The sequence below is a fragment of the Mustela nigripes genome, chromosome 1 (genome assembly GCF_022355385.1).
Source record: "Mustela nigripes isolate SB6536 chromosome 1, MUSNIG.SB6536, whole genome shotgun sequence".
NCBI classification, from domain to species: Eukaryota; Metazoa; Chordata; class Mammalia; order Carnivora; family Mustelidae; genus Mustela; species Mustela nigripes.
The window spans coordinates 261,882,868-261,909,802 of record NC_081557.1 but is presented as its reverse complement, the minus strand read 5'-3'; the positions used below and the strand labels follow the sequence as shown (position 1 = coordinate 261,909,802).

The following is a 26,935-nucleotide window of genomic DNA, read 5'->3' as shown; positions in this document are numbered from 1 at the left end:
TGACCATCTCTCCTTCCTTCCTGCTGGCTGGAAGCAACTGTAGAAGTCACGGTGAAGGATGACAGAACTGCCCTTCTCAGCCAAGATCCCTAGATGACTTTATAGAACACAGCTTGACGGCCAACTCTGGCCTGTGATGTGAAAGAGAAATAAACTTTTGTTTTGTTTAGTCATTAAATTTTCGAATCTATTTATTAACCATTAACCCCAACTAATACGCCCCAGAACACCTTCTATCAGTAGTAAATCCTACTGGTATTTCGCTCTCAGCTTAACTATTCCATTCTTGAAGAAGTCTTCCCCAGCCTCTCAGTCTAAACAGTCTTCCCTGACATGTGGATTCTTCGATCCAGCTCTTTTCTCTTAGGAAGATCACGGCCTTCTGGAACTCTTTTTATTGATGTGGTTGTTGATCTCTCCCTCTTGCTGGATCGTAAGCTCTAGGAGCACAAGGACTGCATTTGCTCATTCACCGGCACTAATGCACTGTCAGGCACATAGGGGGCTCCCAAAAGAGATTTGTGAAGTAAAATACAGCTAATAGTAATAATTTGGGCAATAATGGTCACTTATTAAATAGTTACTATTTTCAAAAATTGTACTAAGTGTTTTACACACATTATTTTATTCAATCTTCCCAACAACACACAGAGAAGCCATTGAAAATATCAGAATCCCAGTTTACTAGAAAAACAGAGGTTTAGGGAAGTTCAATAACCATACAGTTTAACTTAGTTCAAAGCTTATATTTTCAAGTTGAGATTTTCTCCTGTGGTCCTATATCTCTTGAGAGTATGGTTAGCAAGAGCTGTGTGCGTAATATTCAGACAGTTCTGCTAACTGAGAGATCCAAGACTTCCACTAATTGAAATTTAGATCCTAGTGAATTATGACCACACCAAAGCAGACTGGTTTTGGTGTGAACACCCAGTGGACTTTCTGTGCACCTGCAACACTTACATTCTTATCTCTATGTAACTACAAAAGGATCAAAGCCTAAAAGCTGTTCATACTTTAAAGATACTCTCTAAAGCCTGGGTGGTTAAATCAAACTAGGGCACAAAGAAACAGTCTTTGGAACTCCCAAAGAAGCAACTACAAGATTTTTTTATTATTTTTTTCTTTGTTTGAGTCCAGGATTAGATCAGGGGTTGATTAATATTTTAGAGTTATGCATATTATTTTCTTATTGCATATTTGCGGTAAAGCCTCCACACACCAGCCAAGCCAAGACTTTAGTAGTTAGCACAAGAAAAATCTCTAGCTGTAAAGTCTGGTGTAGAAGATTGAGAATGGTAGTAAATCAGGAGTCAGGGTGCCCAGGATCTAGGTCTGCACTGCCCAGGATGGTAGCTATTTGCATTTAAATATAAATTTAAAAAGACTCAGTTCCTCAGTCACACTAGCCACATTTTAGATGCTCAACAGTCACATGTGTCTAATATGAGACGTGCAAATTCACAGACAATGTCCATCATTGTAATAAATTCTACCGAACAGTATTGTTCTAGACCAGGAATTTTTTGGTCTCAAGACACTTTTAAACCCTTTAAACATTTTTTTTTTTTAAGTGTTTCACTTTCTTAACTTCTATTTTATTTTTAGATTAAAATGTAACTGACATACAACATTATATTGTTTTCAGGTATACAGTATAATAATTCAATATTTGTATATAATGCAAAATAATCACCATAATAAGTTTAGTTAACACTCATCATCACATGTAATTACAAATTTTTTCTTGTGATAAGAACTTTTTAAAGACCTGTTCTCTTAGAAACTCCAAATATGCAATACAGTATTATTAATTACAGTCACTATGCTGTACATTATATCCCCAGGACGTATTTATTTTATAATTGGAAGTTTGTACCTTTTGACCCCCTTCACCCATTTCTTCTACCTCCTACCCCTTGGCCTCTGGCAACCACCAGTCTGTTCCACTTATGAGCTCGTTTCTTTGTTTTTGTTTTCTGTTTTCTGATTTCAAAGAAAAGTAAGGTCATACAGTATTTCTCTCTCTGATTTATTTCATTTAGCACAATGCCCTCGAAGTCCCTTCATGTTGTTGCAAATGACACAATTTCATTTTTTAAATGCCTTAAGACACTTTCAAACTCTTAAAAATTATTGAGGATCCCAAAGAGTTTCCCCTAAAATATGAATTATAACCATAGATGTATAGTGTATTAGAATTAAAACTGAGAAAATTTAAACCAACTTACATTCCACTAGCCATCAGAGTAATGACACTACCACATATCATATAGTCCCTGGAAAACCCCATTGTACACTTGTGAGAGGGTTGCAGAGGGGAAAAGCAAAGAACATCCTAAGATAAAATTGTTTTGACCTGACAGACACCCTGAAATGATCTCAGGGTCTCCTAAGAGTCCCAGATCACATTTCGAAAACCACTAACTAGATATAACTCTGTGACTACCTAGTTCTTTTTCTTTTTCTTTTTTTTTTAAGATTATTTATTTATTTATTTGGCAGAGAGATCACAAGTAGGAAGAGAGGCAGGCAGAGAGAGATGAGGAAGCAGACTCCCTGCCAAGCAGAGAGCCCAATGCGGGACTTGATTCCACGACCCTGACATAATGACCTGAGCCGAAGGCAGAGGCTTTAACCCACTGAGCCACCCAGGCACCCCTACCTAGTTCTTTTATTCCCTTTTTCTTCCAAATGCTCTGGTGTTTATTTTGCCCAATCAAAAATCAACGTCCTGATGATTTTAAATGTTGGGCGAAGTAAAAAAAATGTTTTTTTTAATCAAAGTCAGACTTCTTTGAGGGGGAGAAAATAAAGGCTCTCTCACCGTGGGAATACATTTAACCAAATGGAGGCTTAGCAGCTACTCCAATGAGTGGATTAGCTTTAGTTTGGATTAAGTGGGTGTTAGTGATTTCTCTGCTTTGACCTCAGTAAATTTTCCTAAACGGACGTCAGACTCACAGTGGCCCAGGCTGAATAACCCCAGACAGCAGCTTGATACTTATACTTCGAATTCTCCCCAATGTAATTTGTGTTTGCCATCATGTTGCCATATTAGTAAGGGCCTCTTGAAAGGTCATTATATAGCACAAATGGTAAGTTCATATAGAGATATCTATCTATATCTATCTGTATCTCAAAGTCCTGAATCTGACCCAAGTATAAGCACCATTAAAATGGTTCCATAATGTTTGGTTTTAAACTAAGTAGTCAAAAGTCTTTGCTTATTGGTTCTAAACATGTCAAAATGTTACACAATGCAATAATCATCCTGAACTTTCAGAGTGAACAACTTCTCTGCCAGTGTACTATTCCCGAGAGTAAAATGGAGTTGCTGACAAAGCACCTTGTAAGAGGCTAACCATAATAGACTTTGCAAAAATGTCTTTAATAAAAACAGGATCTTTTCTGGGAATTTGTTAATCTCCATTCTGGTAATGATCTGAATTTGGATGATTTTAAGTATAACAACCTACGAAAGGTTCCATGGGTTTTATTAGTATCTGTGACCCAAGTTGCCCCTTGCTAAGGTGTCTCTTTATGTAAGCACATGATGTCTGAGATATGTAAGTAGAGGAAACAGGAAAGGAGGAAATCCCCCTGCAGTGGTAAAGGGTAGAGCCAGGCTGGTGAAACGCATCATCCAGTGAAGTTGTTGCCCCTGTCCTCTGATGATTCTCTGCTAGTTCTTGACAAGAGAAGTTACTCACAAATAGTTTCTTTACTCTTGTCAGTGACTGAGTCCTGTTTTCTTCCTCTCCTTTCTAGATAGAACCAGCTTCAAAGTTTTCAAAGACTTTTTCTAAGTAAGCCAAGTGTGTATTCTGAACAAGTCAGACTCTCGAGGCCACCAAGGCAAGTTTCTTGAGTGATGCTGCTTGGATGGGCTGCTGGGTTGATTGGGATTCATGTACAGCTCCTTTCAGCGCTTGAGCAGAGCTACCAGTGAGGGCAGCAGTCTGAGGGGGCCCTTCCTCACATATAACCTGAAGGGAAAGAATCACCTCTGTGATTCAGAACAGCCTTCTGAACCCCTTCTTCACTCCTTCCTCACTGTAACCCAACTTCAGATAGGACCAGGAATAAGCATAATTATTCTGTCATTGATCTGGACCTCATCTAGTTACTGCCCCAACTTTGCTTTGGAAATGTATCACTTACAAAAACTTCACAAATAGATATATAATCTGTTATTGTGCTCCGCATCATAGGATAGTGTGACCATCTTGATTTGAAAAGAAAGAGGTGAGGCTTTGTGAATTAAGCTGCTTATTGAACAATCATATCACTGCAAATTATGATGTCTAGAGAGGATGTGGTAATGGGTTAAATCCAATAGTGCTGTAAACCTTCTAAAAAAACTCAAAGCTAGTATTTTAAAAAATCATTGCAAGCGGAGTCTGCCGTAGGCTGAATTTTGTTTTCAGTATGCACTGAATCTTGCTTCTGCTTCCCGACTGCATTCTGTCTCTCTTTCTGGTTGAGGATGATAACATCCTCTTATTTTAAAGAGTTACATAAACATCCTCCCACCAGAGCCAAGTGCCTTTCTCTGCAAAGATGTCAGATCAAAGTTAGTACAAACTCCTTTGACCATTTCCTGCTGCATCGTTCCAAATTCACTACCCCCAAATGTTGTTCTATCCTTTTGGGGAGCTCCATGCTTTATCATGCTCCTCCTGATCTTCAGGGATGGGACATTTACAGCTTATCCCAGGGGTAGAGACAGTGACAGTGTCACTGTGAGGTACCTCACAACTGTCTGCCCTAGGGAAAAAGCGCAGGGTGAATTCACCACTAGCATCCTCCAATATCCACTGGTGGCAACAAGAGAGTCAGCTGCCTCTACCTTGTGGGTGCTCGCATGTCACAGAAGTTCCAGGGCATAAAGCAAGAGACATGCTGTGTAGCTAAGGCCAGGTGTGGTCAGGTAATACCGACTCAGAGTGGCTTACTGCACGAATGGCTGGGTAGAGGGTGAGTGTGGAGGATGTGAGGCAGGGCACAACCCAATACAATAATTACAAATAATTATTGTAGTATAGTATATACTATAGGAAGTAATACAAAATCTATGTGTGGGAATGTGTTCTCTTGGTGCAGAAAACAAAACTAAGCATTCTGGATGAATTTTTCTGGGAAAAATGTGATTTATTTGTCTGGATACAGACAAATATCCAAGGAAATAAATTGAGTATAGAGCTAGGCAAGATTCCTCCAGTCCAATGTTCTGACAGTTCTTGTATCCTACTTCTTGGTATCCCTGAACAACTTGGTATCCCTTTGTTCCCAGTTTGTTGGTCTCTAAGAATGTGGCCAAGCAAAGTAAGTTGTGGTTTTACTGATAAAGTTCCTTATTCTCCTAATCTGATGGCTCAGAGTGAGTCAATTTATGCTTTGGCTGGGGCTTTAGGTAATGTCACTGCCATTCCAATAGACTGCAGCTGCCTGCCCTTTGGCTGGTTTGGATCAGTGCCTAGGTGGCTCTTCTGCTCTGTAGTGGTAAAGGGAGGTCAGCCAAGTCCGTCCTGGGTCAGAAATAAAGCCTTAGACAACACTGTTGCTGGAAGGAAACAAAGAGAACCCAGAGAAAGGGAAGAAGAAAGGAGTCGTCTTCTTCCTTGGCAGACAAGAAAGAACACATTCAGATGTCACCTGGGTTCTAATCCTGACTGTCAAACAGGATGAGGAAGGGGCGGTTACATGATGAGCAGGATCTCCCAATGGCACCCGGATTGGACAACCTTTATCATAGTTTTGTGTTCTAGTACAGAGGCCTGCTGTTCATCAGAGTCAAGGTCAGGAATGCTAGGTGCTCTTCAGGAACCTACAGATAGTGCTCCTTACAACTTCCTGAATTATGAGTGTTGATTCAACTAAGACAAGAAAAAGTAAGTTAGATAAAAGACCAAAATACCACCCTTACTACTAATAAAGCTCGTATTAAAGATCACAATTTACATCTATCGGTTGATGTACTCCTTAATACTGAAACTCAGAATTAGGCAGATTTATATACCTCGCAACAAGTTGGGTCGAAAAATCGCAGACATCCCTGTGGGGTAAGCTGCTTTCACACATGACAGAGAACAGAGCAGATAACTCACTATAGGTGCCCAGGTGGCTCCCAGGAGAAAGGTAAGAGGGAGATGTTATGTTATGCAGATCTACTTGGTTCACTGCAAACTCATCCATCCAAATCATCATCATCATCATCATCATCTTCTTCTTCTTCTTCTTCTTCTTCTTCTTCTTCTTCGAGAGAGAGAGAGAGAGAGAGAGAAAGTGCATGTAAATGGAGGAAGGAGGGACAGAGGGAGAGGGATATAGAGAATCTTAAGCTCCACAATGGTGCTGCTCCTCCATCTAAATAATCTTAATTTTCCTCTCAGAAGCAGAGACCAGATTAATTCACTTTTTAATACACCTTCTTTTCCATAAGCAGATACATCAAGAGGGAGTAAAACCAAGTTTACAGGTAAAAGACCTTCTTTTTCTGAGCTGTACAACCTGCAGGTCAACGGGGACACCCCCGCCCCTCCCGTCATCTCTTTGTTGTGGGTAGGCTTGTTGCGGGATACCTTACCTTCACACTCTGGCTCGCTCTGTCACTCTAGATTTTGACTTTCCTGGGTCAGTATTGAGAATGATAAGGAAAGGATGACAAGGAAACTAAAACTTTTAAAGAAAGTTTTTTTATACCCATTTGTTTACTGAATGGAGAAAGAAAGCTTCAAAGATAAGATATATACTATTTCAATGATTCTAGGATTCATATTTGATCACATTTTAACACCTCCACAGTCATGATATGCTTACCACTAATGGGAAACACAGATCAGCTGACTGATATTTCTTCTCAATGGCATGTAAAATAATGATGACTTGCAATCTATAGTGTCTAAGAATGAACAAGTAGTTAATAAATGACGAGCCTCAAATTTGTCACTTGGGTTGTGTGATTTCAAACTTCAGACTATTTTTTGACCCACAACCCTTTTCCCTTAAAATATTCAGGCAATTAAGGCAACACGTGTGTTTCATGTTCTATGCAAATGATTTCCTCCCTTCCCCACAGCATTTCACATATTGTCATGCCGTTTGGCATTCAGTCTTGCTTGACCACATCTGTACAGAATTATGCTCTGTGGGAGCCAAATTCCTTCTTTTGTGAACCAAGGCTTCTCAATGAGTTTTATGAAGTGGACTGATGAAACATATCATTATCACAAGTTGGACTGATGGTGATTGAAATGTTTCAGCAGCTGGGCCTTGTTAGAAGAACAAACTGTAGGGCTGACACTTGATGTCAACTCAAGTGGAATGTGAGGGAAAAGGCGAGGGAACTTTTCTTATTGCTTAAGACTATTCCCTTTTGCAATCAAGAAATGTGGGAAATAACAAGGGATTATTTCGTAGTTGGTTTCTCAAGCAAGGCTTTGAATTTTTTCAGTTAAATAAATCATAAGTGTCTCCTTTGTGCAAAGTGTGAACTGGTTGCTTCAGGAGATAGGACATGCCACCTGCCACTGAGAACCTAATATGACAAAAACAGGGACTGCAGTCAAGACCAATAGAAGAATGAGAGGGTCAGATAGGTGATACAGGGTTTTGAAGAAGGAAGAAATTATGTATGTCTGAGAGAATCAAGAGAAACATCACTTAAGCAAAAACTTAGGTGACATTTTTTCAACTTGAGATGTGACTGAGACTTCTGGTTTCTAATAATGGCAGTCTTGGTTATCTGGAGCCCCGCTCTCACAGAAAACAAATTTAAAAAGTAGGTAAAATATTTTTAAAAACTCTTTTAAAAGTTAAACAACCAAAGCAATAAAGAATCATTAGATCAAGATTTGAAGAAAATCAAGAAATCAGACAAATAAGTGGAGTATAAAAGACACTTTTATAAGGTGACTTGCTCATTCCCCCAAATCTGAACTTTAGTTTTGCTGACCCACATATAATGGCCAGTCTAATAGAAAACAGCTGTCGGTGAGTTCATAACCTAGGACACTGCACACACAGGCCAAAGAAGACCCAGGTGTAAGCCAGCCCTCAACCGTATTTCACACTGAATGGCTAAGTCCAGGAATATTAAACTTCAGACTTAAAGATTTAAGGTGGTCCTGGCCTGATAGAGATTTGGAATACAAATCAACTTGGGGATAGGCAATGACCAGCAAGCAGGCATACACTATCTTCAAGGTCAAAATACTTTGCTGCTGGTAAGGATATGACCACATCCATACAGACACGGACATTACTAACTTTGTGTAAGTGTGTGTGTGTGTGTGTGGTGTGGGGGGGTGATTACACTATAAATTACCACATTTTGAAACTGGCATCTTTAAAGACAAAGAATCTGCCTGCATTTGTGATTTTCTCAAATTAAGTTACTGGTGAATATTTAAGTCAAGAATATCCAGCTCAGTATTTTCCCTGTATTTCATATCTTTCTTGCATGAAATGGTTTCTTATTCTAATCGTAGTAAGGATAGTGAGTCCTTTCAAGGAATTTCTGTCTTCAAAATATGCTAATCATGGATCAATGTCCTTTGGGAACTTATAATAAGAAAGCTAATTTTTCTCAATAGGTGTGACAGACAATTTCCTTCAGTAGTTTGGGTTATTGTAAGGCGTAACATATCTGGGATATGCATATTGTAGCCAACATCATTAGTCATTTGAAATATGAGTATAAAACACAAAGTATTTTTTTTTCTCCCAGTCTCCATTGTTGGATCGTCTTCACAATTTTCTGACTCCTGAGAGTTCGTGTGTGTCCAAGTCCGTCCTGTGACCCCTTCTCAATTTTATCTACAGCCGAGACCTAGGTTAACTTACTTGGATTTTCATTACCTAAGCTTTCCTTATCCCTTGTACGCTGAGGACGTTTCCACTGATGTCTCTACCTCTCACTTTTCCTCTGAGCATCGAGACAGATGTTGCAACGGTTCAGTGTCTCCACTTAGATGTCCAACACACATCTCCAATCTTGCATGTCCAGAAGAGAACTCTAGTTACCCTCCGAAACCAACTTACTTATTCCTTGTCTTTATTTGGTAAAAGCCACCATCATTCACTCAATTGCTAAGACCAAAACTGCATTGAAGGCTCTGATTCCTCACTTTCTTTTTTCATACCCTGCCTCAAATCCATCAGCAAATCTTCAGAATATATCACTCATTTGATATTTCTCACTCTCCCTATGGTTACCTCCTTAGACCAAGCCACCATCACAGTCTCATGGGAACCACCATGAAAGCCACTGAACTTGCCTCTTCACCTGGGGTAAACAGGTGAACCCTCACTGTTCTCGACACTCCAGCCAGAGTGATACTTAAAGTGAAACAAAATATTTCATTCTTTTGCTCTCAGTCCTTCAATGTCTCCTCATTACACCAAGAAGAAAATCTAAAATTTTTTCCTTGCCTGCAAAGTCCTTTATCACAGTCCCTGGCTACCTCTTGAGCTTTATGTTTGAGACCGTTCCTCTCATTCACGCCACAATGTCAACCTTTCCTTTTTCCTTATTCTTTCTAGAGTGTGCCATTCATAATTTCATTTTGGGAACTTTGCTCTTCTTCTTTCACTTGCCAGGAATATTCTCCCACCATTCAAAGGCCTTGCTCTTACATTTTACTTGGTTTCTTGTTGAAATGTCCTCTTCTCAGAAAAAAAAAAAAAAAACTTTCTGGACCATCCTAGCAATTCCCTTGCCCATTTATGTTTCTTCCTTGCCCGATCTAATTTTTCTGATGTAAATCTCAGAATATGTAATAATATAACCTGATATTCTGTGATATATTTATTTGTGATTGCCTTGTGTCCGACACGATGATACAAGCTCCATGAGGCCAGAGCTTTACCATATCTTTGGTTTTTGGAAAATAAGCCAGAATATGGAGACACTCATCACATAAATGGATGAACACCAGTATTCCAGGCTCTTCAATGACCTGGAAAGGGATTTACATTTACTAACGAGCTAAAGATGGCTTAGTCCAAGAAAATGAAAGATCCTCTTTACTCTCCATTTTCTAGAATCTGGACTTGGAAACTGGTTAAACTCAAGTAAAAGGTTCTTTGTTCATTCCATATGACTTTTTTTTTTTTTTTTTTTTTTTTTTTAAGGAGAGTGTGTGTTGTGGAGAAGGGACAGAGGGAGAGGGAGAGAGAGAATCTTAAGCAGACTCCAAGCTCAGTGCAGGGCCTGATGCCTAATGAGCCCAGTATGGGACTCAATGCCGGGCTCCATTTCATGACCCTAAGATCATGTGACCTGAACTGAAATCGAGAGTTGGACACTTAACTGACTGAGTTACCCAGGTCTCCTTACATAATAAGATTATTAAATCCTTTATCCCATTATATCTGCTTCTGGGATAGTAACAGTGCTTACATCATAAGATTGCTGTGGAAATTAAATAACTTAAAGCCAAAAAAGTGTTTTAAGGGGACCAACATATATAGTAAGTACTTAATAAGTATTATCTGTTGCCATTAAGATTATTGTTGTTACTTTAAATTTAGAGTTTCCTTCTTAACCAGTAATAGATTACTCTTACTCTCCATATCTTGCATATGGAAACATTCATTAAATGTTACTGTAATATTTACTGTATCTGATACAGGCTGCTCTGTCTTCACTTTGCACAGAGATGTAGGGCCCCAAATGACTTTTTAAGAAGTTTGTGCCTACTACTGGGTGTTTACCCCAAAGATACAGATGTAGTGAAAAGAAGGGCCATCTGTACCCCAATGTTTATAGCAGCAATGGCCATGGTCACCAAACTGTGGAAAGAACCAAGATGCCCTTCAGCGGGCGAATGGATAAGGAAGATGAGGTCCATATACACTATGGAGTATCATGCCTCCATCAGAAAGGACGAATACCCAACTTTTGTAGCAACATGGATGGGACTGGAAGAGATTATGCTGAGTGAAATAAGTCAAGCAGAGTCAATTATCATATTGTTTCACTTATTTGTGGAGCATAACAAATAGCATGGAGGACATGGGGAGTTAGAGAGGAGAAGGGAGTTGGGGGAGATTGGAAAAGGAGGTGAACCATGAGAGACTATGGACTCTGAAAAACAATCTGAGGGGTTTGAAGGGGCGGGGGGATGGGAGGTTGGGGGAACCAGGTGGTGGGTATTATAGAGGGCACGGATTGCATGGAGCACTGGGTGTGGTGCAAAAACAATGAATACTGTTACGCTGAAAAGAAATTAAAAACCAAATAAACAAACAAACAAAACAGGAAAAAAAAAAAAAGAAATTTGTGCCTACTGGAACCAGAATCATGCAAAGCAAGAGCTGACAGTATGTTAGGCTAATACTGTGTTAGCATTTTTTTTTTCCAGAATTGTGAGTCAAGAGAATATATTTCTGTGCTGTACCCATTTTACTCTTCATTGTGTAAATGTTGACTTTTCTTTGTGTCAGTATAACTACGAAAGGGCTCTTTATGGGGACCCCTGCGTGGCTCAGTCGGTTAAGCGTCTGCCACTCCCCCTGCTTGTGCTCTCTCTGTCTCTCTCTTTCTCTAACAAATAAACAAATAAAATCTTTAACTAAAAAAAAAGAAAGATTCTTCTCCTACCCACTTAAGCCCCCATGTTGCATCAATGAAACAAGATGGGATTGGGAGGGAGACAAACCATAAGTGACTCTTAATCTCACAAAACAAACTGAGGGTTGCTGGGGGGGAGGGGTTTTGGGAGAAGGGGGTGGGATTATGGACATTGGGGAGGGTATGTGCTTTGGTGAGTGCTGTGAAGTGTGTAAACCTGGTGATTCACAGACCTGTACCCCTGGGGATAAAAATATATGTTTATAAAAAATTAAAAATTAAAAATAAAGAAAGAAAGAAAGAAAGAAAGAGCTTTTTATGGTGGCTGTTCTTTTTTTGTCTTTGCTATATTACCGAAAGGTAAAATAATCTTGTTACTTCTCTTTCATTTCTGATTTTATTTATTTGGTTTCTCTTTTTTTCTTGATGAGTCTGGCTGAAGGTTTATCTGTTTTGTTTATGTAATTTTTTAATGTTTACATTCCTTTTATTTTTTAATAAAAATAAAATTTACTATTTTTTTTCTTTTTTTTCAAATTTTTATTTAAGTTCTAGTTACCTAACATATCATGTGATATTTGTTTTAGGAGTAGAATTTTTAGTGATTCATCACTTACATACAACACCCAGTGTTCATCACAACAAGTGCCCTCCTTAACCGCCATCACAATTTAGTCCATCCCCCACCACCTCCAATTTTGTTTATTTTTTTAAAGAACCTGCTTTTAGTTTCATTAAATAATCTCACAGTGGAATTGTAGAGAGACAAACCACTTGTGTTATTTCTCTGTGAACCTGTCTAGTTCCCCATGAACTCTTTGGGAATATCCCATCAGTAGGTTCAGCACTGGGTTTTTGTAAAATGTAAATCAGTTGTGGAAGAGTTGGGTATTGGGCATTGATTCTCCATGATTTGAAGCAGTGGTTCTCAATATTAGTATTCATATGGTTATTATTGCTGTATATTACTGGTTATTATGATCTGCAAAGACCTTTTTAATACATGATTCTTCTGATCAGTCATTCCTCTTCCATAAAATTTGAAAATCATGAACATACCATGTATCTGTTCATGTAATGTGGCCCTTTGGAAGGTCATGAACAAGTGTAATTTCTAAGATTAATCTACGTTCCTAAACCAATTGTTTGTCTCATTAGGGACAATATCACTCTCACTGCGGATGCAAATTTTAATGTAACTCCAGGTTGTATACTCAGTTGTCATTAGAAATAAATGTAAACTTTAGCCAAAGAAAGTAGGTGATTTAAGAGAGAGTTGCATAAATTTCCATCTAAGCTGGTCTGGGGAAACATTTCCTAATATAAGGGATAGTAAAGGATTTTGTTGTTCTTGGATTGAGAGAAAGCAGAGCATGATTGATCAATTGATCTCTCTGTCTGTTTATCAGTTATTTATAAAGTGCTTCCTATGTACCAAACACTTTTGTGGACTAAGGATGGAATCAATGTTATAAGACATAGAGAACTGTTGTTCTGCAGTGACATGTCCAGATAGCAAACAGTGGCTGATACAGTAATACTCGCTTCTTTCTTTCTATCTCTAGAACATTATCCACCTTTCCCATGTGTGTGTGTGTGTGTGTGTGTGTGTGTGTGTGCTGGTGGGGTTCCTGTCCAGTTTTGGATTTCTAAACCTACAGTCTCAAATCTCAGAGGTCATGAGTCATCCAGTATGCCTAACCTCAATCTACCTTGAAAGAAGGATTAGATGAAACAATGGCCTACTGGATCTCTAGTTTTCAAACATTACAGTGCCTAGGAAACATCTTAGGTATTTGCATATCATATGAATTATTTTCCCCTGGATACCCCCTTCCACACTAAGAATCTGAATGAATTTAGAGAACGACATATCAAATGTGGCATTTTCACAAGTAGAGAACACAGTTTGAAAAACAGGGCACCAGAATAAATACATTTTTTGAGGGCAACATTTTTTTTTTCATTCACTATAAACATTATCAATGTCAAAGTCAATAGTTGCATTTGCTGTTTTATCATAATAATAAATTATCTTTAAGCATACACCTTTTTATGTATCTTCCTTTGTGATATGTCTGTATTTATATATCCATATATTACTTCTGCCTTACCTATGTTTTTAATATTTTTCCTTAGACATATATTTTACTGTCTAAATATATAAAAATTAAGAATATCAGCTTTTTACCATTTTGCATACAAATATACTTCTTTGTTACATTCACTGTCCTCACTGACCACTTCCTGAGATTAGTTTTTTGTTGAAAACTGGTTTATATAATTTTCTTGGAAATTATCCTAAAGGATGAAGAATAAAATAAAATCCCAGAAAGGTGATCTTTCATAATTGGCCAATCCTGAATCAAGTCTTCATTCTTAATCTTTGAACATAACTATTTTTCTGTGCCATTGTTTTTGATTTGTTACAAAAAATTCTGCCATACAACAAAATTGTCATTGTCTAAGTTAATCATGTCAATAGGGACCCCTGGGTGGCTCAGTTGGTTAAGCGGCTGCCTTCGGCTCAGGTCATGATCCCAGCGTCCTGGGATCGAGTCCCACATCAGGCTCCTTGCTTGGCGGGGAGCCTGCTTCTCCCTCTGCCTCTGCCTGCCACTCTGTCTGCCTGTGCTTGCTCTCGCTTCTCTCTCTATGACAAATAAATAAATAAAATCTTTTAAAAAAAATCATATCAATAGAGGTAAATATAGTCTTTTATTTATTTTTCTTTAATAATAGAGAGATGAGCTCATTAGGTATTGTTTGTACTGAGTCTTCCCAGCTCTCTCAGGCTGTTTTCTGGCTCCCTCACCTCTCTCCACTGAGGTCCTCAACAACATCTCAAGCAAGAGACAGAGGACATTAATCTTCTCCGCTGGCTTTGTTTTCTGTCTTCCCTCCTTCTCTCCTTCTTGGCCGTCCCCTTCTACCACCAAAAAAAAGATATCCATAATCAATTAATGCAAGGTGAAAATTGTCAGCTTAATGGCCATACAACTAGACTCACAGACTTGAAATTCCAGCTTGGCCTTGACTTGACTAGCTACCTAACAGATGGAAGAGGAGTTTTTCCCAGAAACATGACAACATTGCACATACTCACCTGAAAACAGAATCCCTAAATGTAAGAAATAGTGGTGTAGAGTGTTGACAGTCACCCATTTTGAGTGTAAGATAAGGGATGGAGAAGAAATGGAGTCAGAGAGCAAACTTGACTTGCCTTGGGATGACCATGGTTTGAATAGTGCTTACCTCTTACATGTGGAGAAAGCTGGTCATTTTCTAGATCCCCATTGGATTCAATAGAGCACCCCTTCATTTATCCACCAGCAAGATTAGAAACAAGTCTTTTCATAGTTGTTAAAGGGTAGATGTTTAGGATATATTTCTTAAAACAATGCCCACATAAAAGAGAGAACTTAGCAATAGCAAAGTCGGATGAGGTGACATTCCATTCTTTAAACTAACAGGCCGGGGATTTACCTTCATGAAATATAATCCTCCAGTCAGCCAGAATTTTCTGCCCAAATATAGAGTAAGGCCAAATTTTCCTTCATTTCTTCCGCTTAATTCTCCACCTGCCCCTAAATTTTCTGCCTCATTGCTCTATCATAATGCTCGAGTTTCTACTATTGCATTCATTTCCGGGTGAGATAAGGTTTATTTAGTTTTTGCCCATTCACTACTAAACACCTACTTTATCAAGCTCCCAGTTGCCTTTAGTCTTAGCTTCTGTGTGGCCTCCTCTCTAAAACCCACTCCCCACCCCGTCCCCAGGGCAATAGCAGCCACTCTGACCAGAAGAGAAAGCTAACCAGGCTCTCACTGCCCTGCTCCACCTGTCTGAGTTGCCATGATTTGACCAGCATCTTGTAATGGGTCTTAGAAGGTTTGATGCAACAGCAAAAGAGACAGCAGGATAAGGAGGCCCAAGGGTGTTGGTGAGGGTAGGTAGCAATTATAAATAAGTTGATTGGGGTGGGCTTAATTGAGAAGCTGACATTTGAACAAAGATTTGAAGAAGTGAGAAAGTTATCCACAGGGATATCTGGAAATAACATATTCCAAGCAGAGAAATTAGCATAATATATATGTAATTAATATTAGCATTATATATATTATATATGCATTCATAATATATATATGCATGCTAAGGCAGGCATATGTATGAGTTGTTCAAGGCTCATTAAGCAGGTCAATGTGCAGGAAGAGAGGAGCAAGGAGACGTGGTAGAAGTGAGGTCCTATTGCGAGTGATGGTATTATGAACTGAATGTATCTTTTCAATGCTCAAATGTTGAAGACGTAACCTTCAATGTGTATTTGGAATGTATCTTCTCAATGCTCGAATGCTGAAGACGTAATCTAGTAACCTTCAATGTGTATTTGGAAATAAGATCTTTACGGAAGTAATTAGGGTTAAATGAAGACATAAGGGTGGCACCCTGATCCAAAAGGATTAGGGTCTTTATAAGAAGAGACATCAGACAGCTCATTTTCTCTCTCTCTTTCTCTTTCTCTCTGCCATGTGAGCACACAGTGTGAAGGTGTTTGTCTATAAGCCAGAAAGAGTTCTCACCAGAAGCTGACCATGCTGGCCTATGCTCCAGCCTCCTGAAGGGTGAGAAGACATGCTTATTGTTTAAGCCGCCTAGTCTATGTTTTGTTATAGAAGCTCAAGCAGACTGAACCAGGGGGTGAGGTGTAGGGGAGGCTTTGTTGGCTATTCCAAGAACTAGGACTTTGCTGTGAGTGAGATGGGAAGTGATCGAAATGAAAGTTTTGAATAAAAGAATTATACTATCTGATCTAAGTTTTGTTTTATTAATATGCAACGTAATATTTGTCCCAGGGGTACAGGTCTGTGAATCATCAGTCTTGCACAACTCACAGCACTCACCATATCACATACCCTCCCCAATGTCCATAACCCAGCAACTCTAACCCTACCCCTCCACTCCCCAGCAGGCCTCAGTTTGTTTCCTGAGATTTAGAGTCTCTTGTGGTTTGTCTCCCTCCCGATCCATGTTTTAAAAACGCTGCTGTGGCTACTGTTTTGAAACAGACGGGTAATGTGAGGGTGGCAAGTATAGAACAAAAGTCAATTTGGACATGACAGCATCCCCGGGTGAGACAGAAGGCTGGCTCAAACTAAGGTGGTAGTAGTTGAGATGGTAAAAAATGGTCAAGGTCTAGATATACTTTTCAGGTGGATTCAATAGGATTTTCTGACCAAAATAATTTCTAACATGTAAGTTAAAACAAATCAAGAAAACCTCTAGTTTTTTGGTCTGGACCATTGGGAAGGTAAAGTTGCCATCCACTATAACAGAGACTTGCAGGTAGACCAGATTGTTGGGGATGACCAAGAGTTCCATTTTGGATCTAGTAACTGTGAAATGGCTGTTGGAGTCTGAAGTGGTCATGTTCTGTAGGAAGATGCACAAGTCTGGAGTTCAGGGAGGGTTCAAGTGTGGAGCCTGAAGCCTGGGAATCATTGACACAGAGATGATGTGTAGTCATAAGACTGGATGAGATCACCAGGGTCTGTTCTTTTCTACTTCTCTACTTTGAAATTCTTTCTCTCCTTCCCTACTCATTTTGTACTGCTTCTGCATTTTCCAAGGTCAGAACAAGTGTTGAAGGATACAGGGTGATTTTTTTCTAATTTAATTGGTACTGTTTGTGGTTCTTCCTTGGATGACTGGCTGGCTATGCACTATTTTTTTTTTTTCTGCTCTGCAAATTTATATATTCATGAGACATTTAAGTATCTTATATCTCAAGTACCATGTAACATGTAATAAGGAATGGTCCTTAACCCAGAAGGAACTCATAATTAGAAGAGAAATTTAAAATGTGAACACACAGCAAGAGGAGGTTTGAGAAGTACACAAATAATTCTGTGGGCACATAGAGGATATGGCTTTTAACTACTTGGTTAGTGGTAAAAACTAAGGGAAGAAAGTGACATTTGACCTATATTTTGAAGGAGTAGTTGACAGTTCATAAGAAAGCAACACAGAAATTAACAGGCTACACATGCTGCCTTTTTATGGACATGTGGCTTAGTTCTCCAGCTGTTCTTACATGAGGTAGCCTGCATCTCTCTGCTCCCTGATTCGGGGTGTGGGCAAGGATGGGATGCCGGTTCACCCAACTTCTGATGAACACCTCCCCTTAAATTCTGCTTCTAAGTCACTATACCTCTAATTTCTTTCTGCTGGTGTTTCTTAGATCTAACAGAAGTGTCCTTTATGGAGTCTCTTAAAGATGACTTAGCCATTATATTTATAACTATACACACATGAGAAAACAGACTGAAAGGAGATGTATTAAAATAATGGCAGTGATTACATTGATATAGGGGGACTTGAGTAATAACTTTCTCATCGATTATCCAAAATATGTTGTAATGTGGTTAAATTTCTTTTTCAGTAAAAAAACAATATATGTATATATAATTTTTGTATGCAAGTAAATATTAGTATATTTTGTATATAAGTATATATAGTATTTTTGTATAATATACAAAATGTTTATGTACATACATTCAATATAAAAATACTACATATATAGTTTTATTGAATATTTATACATGTACATGCACATATATTTCTGTGCTGAGTGTGTCCATCAACACACACACACACACACATTTCTATGTTTAAAGCTTAAACTTACCTTTGTTCTTTCCAAAAGATGACATTGCTGTAATGTAGCAATTCAATTTAAGACATGACCTACTTTTAAGTATTCTAGATTGAAAAGATTTTTTAAATAAAAGTTATTATTCTTATGTGATGTATGTGGCCCACTCATTAGGAAGCCTATTTTCCTAATTTAGAATATTTATCTTGGAGAGTGTTGGTTCAAACCTCTCGATTTGAACAAACTGAGTTTCAAGACAGAGAAGTGCTGCGGTGGCAAAACACAAGCCATTAAAAACAAATTTAGTGAACTAACTACACTAAAGTAATATGTTTTTCCATGAGGGAAAGCCAAAATAAAATGAAAACACAAATGGAAAATAAAAAATAAACATTTTGGGGTTTATTTCCAGAAAAATATTTATTTTCTTAATGTGTACATGTAGCTTACAAATAAATGATAAGACCAATAATAAGGAGAAAAATTTCCTAGAGAGCAAAATATAAATGGCTGCAAAAAAGAAAAGAAAGGAAGCCCAACATTACTCATTATTTGAGAAATACAGACTCAAACAATGGGATGGTAGTTTTTACCAATCAGTTTGGCAAAGATCGAAAAGTAGGACAAAGTACTATCACCAGTGCCTTTTGTTTTCATAGTCTAATAGAGGGAGTTTAAATGAGTGCAAATTCTTTGGAACTGTTTGGGCAATGTTAGTAAAATGTAAAATGCATGGGCCCTTTGATTCAGATGTTCCTATTCTATAAATTTATACTACAAGTATACTTGCATAACTTGAATACACAAAAAATGAATATATAAATATTCACTAAGGGATTATTTCTCACATAAAATAGAGTCTGGGAAGACCTAAATGGGGGCATCTAGGTGGCTCAGTCGGTTAAGTGCGTTAGGCTCAGGTCCATGATTCCGGAGCACCCCTCGCCACTGGGCTTTGTGCTCGGTGGGGAGCCTGCTTCTGCCTCTCCATCTGCTCCTACCTCTGCTCATGCTCGCTTTCTCTGGTGCACTCTCTGTCTCATAAATAAATAAAATCTTAAAAAAAAAAAAAAAGACCTAAGTGTCCATCAGAATCGACAGGTAAACTGAACAATGGTACATACCTGCAATAAAATATTCTATCACCACTCCCCATCCTGAGCAAGTAAATAAGTAAATAAATGTACTGGAATGAGACAATGCTCTCATTCATGTCATCAAATATACTGGTTCATCTAGAGAACATTTCTAGGAATATATACCCACCAGAGCTGGTAAAAATTATTATCACTAGGTGAACCATGAGAGACTATGGAGTCCGAAAAACAATCTGAGGGGTTTGAAGTGGCGGGGGGGGGCGGGAGGTTGGGGTACCGGGTGGTGGGTATTGTGGAGGGCACGGATTGCATGGAGCACTGGGTGTGGTGCAAAAATAATGAATACTGTTTTCCTGAAAATAAATAAATAAATTTATAAAAAATAAAATAAAATAAAGTCATTAGCGTAATTTACATGCAATAAAATTTTAAAAAATTATTATCACTCCTAGGGATGGAAACCAGACAACTCAGGATTTAGGGTGGGGGGAAAATTTATTTTTTCCTTTAAAAAAAAGGATATAATCCCTTACACCATTTACATTTTTACCATCCATGTTTTCTTTCAATAGCTCTAACACTTTTACCTATTTGCTGATGTAAACTTCGGCCCATGGGTAAAAAATAGAAAATTAAATAAAATGAAGTGACAGTAGAAATATGGGTCCTTTTTGACCCATATTTGGCCCAGGGTTATCAAAATTTGAATGACTCCAGGAAAAATGGGTCAGAATTGGGTCCATCCAATGTATTTTGAGGCAAATATTAAGAACGATGGATAATTTTCAGGAAGGCTCTGATTAATGGTTGTTCTGAATGATTGGCCTGCCTCATAGATGAGGGATTCTTCTTAAATGCTGATATTCATGTTTTAGAACAGTCACTTTGTGGTGAATCAGACTGATTGGAATAGGAATAGTCATGGATACTAGTTAGAAGGCTATTTCAGGGAAACTGTGGAAAGCTTGAGGTTCTGGAAGGAGGTTTGGCTAAATTAAAACAATATATTTTTGTTGGCACCAAGAAGAAAATGCGGAAGCAGGTATCATCAGTCCAGACCAAGATGATAGCATTTGATGATCCAGTGGGGAAAGGCTGGTATTGCTGGAGGGAGTAGCCAAGAGGATGTCTTAAGCGCCTTGAGTTACTGTGTCATGGGGAAGAAATGCACCTCACCCAGAAACCCACAGAGGGTCTCTTTCTAGAGGTTTTATGTCTCAGCATCCTGTAGTCTGGGTGTAACCAGGGTGGAGCCGGTTCTGCTAACTAAAGCAAAAGTAATGGAGATAAGAGTAATGGAGGATAAAAATCACGATTCCTGGCATCCCACCTTTTCTCTGCCACTATCTGGTTTTATAATCTTTGACAAGTTAGTTATTTGTGTTGATTTAAAAGCTTCCCCTGTGAAATGAGATAAAATGAGAAGTAAATGTAGTTTTGACAGTTTATATAGATGTGGAGCCAATAACCCAGACTGGAGAGGTATGTATGGGAAGGCCTCCTGAAGGAGGTGATATACAAAGACCATTCCTCAAATCTTAGTTCCTTTGTATGTTAGGTCAGGTGCAGGGGAAGGAGGCAGGGCAAGGGGAACCAAGGGAAGTTAAGTGGTTGGGTACAACATGGAACAGGTAGACTCTGTTATGGTATATTGAGCATAAGAAGGAAACATCTCACCCACTATATGGATTTGGGAGCTTATTCTCCCAACATAATAGAAATTTCATTACTTCTCCTTCCATTATTCCCACACAAGTAGTCAATCACCTGCCTGAAAACAATATTTAGGTTGTTAGAATGAGCAAAGGAGGCAGTTCATTGTAGTCATAAATTAACATAAGTTGGTGTTATTTTATTAAAAAAAAAAAAGATTACTTGACAGAGAGAGCGAGAGAGCACAAACAGTGGGAGTAGTAGAGGGAGAGGGAGAAGCAGACTCCCTGCTGAGCCGAGAGCCCCATGTGGGGCTAGATCCCAGGATCCTGGGATCATGACCTGAGCCGAAGACAGATGTTTAACCATCTGAGTCACCCAGGTGCCCCAATTAGTGCTAGTCTCAAAGAAAATTCTAGAGGATGTCCAAGCTCACCATGATACCAAGGGCTCTCGACACCCATAGGATGTGACTTTCCCTGTGTGGCCATCAGTTAAGAGCACTACAAAAAAAAAAAAAAAAAGTACCACAATACAATCAGAGCCACATGTAACTATACAGATATGCAGGATTACCCATGTGTGGTGCCTTGCAAGAAAAAAGAAAAGACCTTGACAAATAAAGATAAAAGCCTATGTATTTGGTCAGCTGAAAATTAATAACAGCCATAACTAACTACTTTATCTCTAATTCTTCCATGACAGAGCAAAGTAAGAACAAATGAAATCATGTAAATCCCAATGTTAAGTGAATTAACCAAAATGGCATAACTTTTAGCTGTGGATCTGGAACACTAAGCCATAGCTATAGGATTCGCAAACCCAGGTTATTCCCACCACATTATACCACTCAACTGCCAAGGTGATCCATTACTTTTGCTTTAGTTAGCTATGTCATAGCTCCACATACCCTTAATTTGTTTTCCTATTGATTTTTTAACTAAAAATCCCAGAAAATTTAATTTTTCCATATGACTGGTCACCACTCTCTTCTTATATACGGCTATGTCTTAAAAATATCCCCCACAAAATCCTACTTTGATTTTTTTTTTCCAGAAGTTAATCCAAATATACTCCCATTATCACCTGCCTATACTTAGTGTACCTTCTCCATTCATCAATTTGCAAATTCTATTTGGAGTCTAGTTTCTAGAAATGTTGTGCTGGAGATAAATTTTTTTCAAAGGGGAATTATTTTTTCTGGAAAATTTCTCTCATCAAATGCCTGGCTAGCTGGTCTGCATAAGGCAGTTTCTAGGACTTTTAGATCATTTTTGTATTTATTGGGGATGTTTATAACACAGGTCAGTCGGATAGTATGTTAAATACAATGCATGGACCAATTGTTCTCAGACTTGGTCATGCATCAGAATCATCTGGGATGCTTGTTAAAACACAGACTGTTAGGCTCCATCCCTAGAATTTCTGATCCAGTAAATCTGGGCTAAGGCCTAAGAATTTAGATTTCTAACAAGTTCCTAGCTGGTCTTGGGAACAACACTTTTGGATTTTCTGGTGTAGACTCATTCGGATCTTATTATAATTTTATTCTAACATATAGCAGAGTTTTTATACATTCAAAAATATCTTTAATTAAAAGAAAAAAGAGAGTATGAATACAAGAATCCTTGGCATTAATTTTACCTGTTGATAATCTTTTTGATAACAATCATCACCCATTCAGCCTCAGGATCCAAACAAATTAATGCCCCATCTTTCAGTGGGACTCTGAAAAAAAAAAAAAAAAAAAAAAAAGGAGCATTTGCTTAAATGATAATGGTATGTAATTCAATAATGCTTTAAGTTTATTGATTAAAATTTCAGCAACATGAAATTTTATGCTTAAAATGAACATATGGATTTATTTCTCAAACTACATTAATCATATTATTGGAATATGACTATCAGTCATACCAATGTACATCATGGAATTTTAAAAATCAACTAAAATAATTTTTTTCTTATTTGGACTTCTATTACACAGGTGTAGCATTTTTGGGGTTTATGCTACACAGGTGGTAGACTCTGGAAAATCTAGATAAATGTAATATCTTCCAATCTGAGAGTTATCAACCACTTCCTATACATTCTTTATCATCATACCTGTGCTAATTGTGTTAGCTTTTAGGACCTCAGTGAAACCTCATTTATTATAGGGAGAGGGAAGGAGAACATAAATTGCTTATTTAAAGTAATTCTGTAGTTTAAATTGTTTCTTTAGTTTTCAACTGTACTTCACAGAACCACAAATCTCTACCTCTTTGAAGTTCATTACATGAAGACCAGATCATAATAAAAATGATAATGATAGGGCGCCTGGGTGGCTCAGTGGGTTAAGCCGCTGCCTTCGGCTCAGGTCATGATCTCAGGGTCCTGGGATCAAGTCCTGCTTCGGGCTCTCTGCTTGGCGGGGAGCCTGCTTCTCTTCCTCTCTCTCTGCCTGCCTCTCTGACTACTTGTGATTTCTCTCTGTCAAATAAATAAATAAAATCTTTAAAAAAAATGATAATGTTAATAATGTAATAATAACCCTTGAACAAATTACCAATACAAAGATAGCCACAAAACAGCAAGCATTATAGTGGAAACTTGAAAGTGTTTCCTCTGTGTGCAGAAAGAAGATTAGAGGGCCTGCCATCTCCACAAAGCTAGAGAGATAAAAGGCATAAAATTCCAAAGAAGGAATCTAAATGGACATTATTGCCAGATGACGGGACCACCCAAGTAAGGAACTGACAGTCACAAAGTCAACTTAAAATTTTATGTTTAAATCCTAATAATGAGTAGAACATAAAATTTTATAAAGCTATTCTTTATAATAACATCCAAAAATATAAAGTGACTTGAAATGTGCTTTTTTTTTTTTTTACTAATAAAAAGGACATGGAAGGGAAACATCAAAAAATATAAAGTAACTAGAAATGTGTGGTTTTTTTTTTTTAAGTAATAAAAAGACATGGAATTTTGGGGGAAATTATGAAACTTTGTTTAAAAACATTAAAGAAGGCATGCCTGGGTGCGAATGGATTAAAGCCTCTGTCTTCGGCTCAGGTCATGATCCCAGGGTCCTGGAATCGAGCCCCATATCGGGCTCTCTGTTCAGCGGAGAGCCTGCTTCCCCTTCTCTCTCTGCCTGCCTCTCTGCCTGCTTGTGATCTCTGTCTGTCAAATAAATAAATAAAATCTTAAAAAAAAAATTAGAGAAGCCCTTGATAAATTGAAATAACTCAGAACTATAAAGATGTTAATAATTCACAAACCAATCTAAAATATCAAAGAAATTCGATCAAAATTATAGTTAAATTAGTACAAATTTGCAAGCTGCTTCTTTTATTTATATGGAAGAGCAAGCAGAAATCTAAGAAAATCTGCTCTGAAGACAATGGGAGAATTTTCCTTTCTTGATGTCAAGAAATTAGAATAAAATGTTAATGAAGATGGTGTACAAGTATAGACAATTTGATTTATGGGACAGAATAGAGAAGTCAGAAATATGCTTGCACATTGGGGGTACTCAGTTTATGATACAAGTAGCAGTGCTGGAATAATTGATGAACTGTATAGAAAAATAAAATAAAATTGTATAATTCCATCACATTGCATACAAAATCAGCTGTACTTGGGTTAAGGTCTTAAATACAAAAGAAAAAACTGTAAAAACTTTAGAATACCATATAAAAGCCAATATAAAATATTTCTGTGAAGTCTGTGGGAGAAAGTTTTTTGAAACAAGACACCGAATGTGCTAATCAGAAGAAAAAAAAAAGCATATCGCCTAACTCAGTATATTAAATCCGCAAACTTATGCTAATTGACATACTAGAAAGAAGGAAAATCTGAGCCACAAATTGTAAAATGGGCTTTGCTATCTGTAAATCTATATTTACATATAATATATATATTATATAACATGTGCATATTACATATATATATATAGAGAGAGAGAGAGAGAGAGATCAATATCCAGAATATATAAAGAATACCTATGAGCCAATAGGGAAAAGATAGTATCCAAGTAGGAAAAGAACCAAAGAAAGGAACAGAAATTTCACTAAAGGAAGAACACAGATGCTTATAAACATGTGAAAAAATATTCAGCCTCATTAATATGGAAAAATGAAAATGAAAAGAACAATTAAAAGATACCATTTTAAACCCATCATGTTACCATCACCAGATATTGGCCAATATGTGGAGCAGCAGATGGTTTTATGTAGGATGGAATGTTCTATGGTATCTTAATACATTAATACAGTGTGGCATAATCTCGTAAGGTCAAAGGTGTGCAAACCTTAAACCCGGCAAGTAATTCCTAGAGAAACTCTTATATACATGAATCTTATATAGAGAATGTTGATAATAGCACAATACTGGAAAGAACCCAGATATGCACCAATAGAGATCTGGATAAACAAATTTGATATTTATTGATTTAGTATTCCTATGATGGGATGTTAAATGTCATTTGAATTGAATAAACTACAGCCACAGATATCAGAGTGCATGTACTGCAGAATAAAATATTGGATAAGAGAAGCAAGTCACAGAAGATTATATTCAGCATGGCATCCTGAAGTTCAAAAGCAGGCTGTCTTATAGAGAGCAGTAAACCATTAGAGGCTCTTAACTCTAGGGAACAAACTGAAGGTTGATTGAGAGGAAGGGGATGGGGGGATGGAAAAATTGAGTGATGGACATTAAGGAAGGCCCTTGATGTGCTGAGCACTGGGTATTATATGCAACTGATGAATCATTGAGCTCTACTCAGAAACTAATAATATGCTATATGTTAACTAACTTGAATTTAAATTTTAAAAAAGCAGGCTGTCTTAGTTCATTTGGGCTGCTATAAACAAACAAACAAACAAACAAGCAAAAAAAACACAACAGAAACCCCCATCGATGGGGGTTTAAACAACAAACATTATTTCTGGAGATTGGGAAGTCCATGATCAAAGTGCCACAGATCTGGTGTCTGGGGACAACCTACTTCCTGGCTCATTGAAGGCCCCTTTCTAACTCTGTGGTCACATGTTGGAAGGTTAGGGAGCTCTCCATGGTCTCTCTCTTTTCTTTCTTTTTTTTTTTTTTACTACTCTTTTTTAAAAATTTTTATTTATTTTTTATTTGAGAGAGAGAGAAATCACAAGTAGGCAGAGAGGCAAAAGCAGGCTTGCTGCTGAGCAGAGAGCCTGATGTGGGGCTTGATCCCAGGACCCTGGGATCACAACTTTAGCCAAAGGCAGAGGCTTAACCCACTGAGCCACCCAGGCGCCCCTCTAGGGTCTCTTTCTCAAGGGAACTAATCCCATTGATAAGTGATAAGGGCCCCACCCTCATGATCTAACCACCTCCCATAAGCCCCACCTCCTAATGTGGTAACACTGGGGCTTAGGATTTCGACATATGAATTGGGGAGCAGGGACACACATTCAATTCACAACACAGGCAAAATTGTAATTGTTTTAGATTTCAAACATAGATGGTAAAACTATTTTTAAAAAGCAAGAAACCACAGCTCAAATAGTAGTTATTTCTTAGTTTGGGACGGGTATATGATGGGGGAATGTATTAGTTTGATTAGTTTGCTAGGTCTGCCATAACATGTACCACAAACAGGGGAGCCTAAAAACAGAAACCTACTACCTCCCTATAAAGGCTAGAAGTTCAAGGTCAAGGTATTGGCAGGTTTGGTTTCTTCTAAGACCTCTCACCTGAGCTTGCAGATGGCCATCTCCCTGCTGTGTCCTTATGTGTATGCTTTTCTGGTGTCTTTCCCTCTTTAAGGACACCAGTCACATTGGATTAGGGCCCAGGCTTGTGACCTCATATAACTTTAAGTACTTCTTTAAAGGTCCTGTCTCCAATTATGATCACCCTCCGAGCTTTTGGGTGTTAGAACTTCAACATAAATATTTAGAGAGGATACGATTCAGCCCATAATAGGTGTTTTGCAT

At 38.0% G+C, this 26,935-nt stretch overlaps 1 long non-coding RNA gene across 1 annotated transcript; it reads right to left on the bottom strand.

Annotated features, from left to right (window-relative positions):
* Positions 1-14,274: 14,274 nt before the first annotated feature.
* Positions 14,275-22,706, bottom strand: LOC132015965 (uncharacterized). The gene is made up of 2 exons (XR_009403838.1): positions 22,623-22,706; positions 14,275-14,504 (listed from the first exon to the last, which is right to left on the bottom strand). It is a non-coding gene; the product is annotated as an uncharacterized LOC132015965 (long non-coding RNA).
* Positions 22,707-26,935: the final 4,229 nt, after the last annotated feature.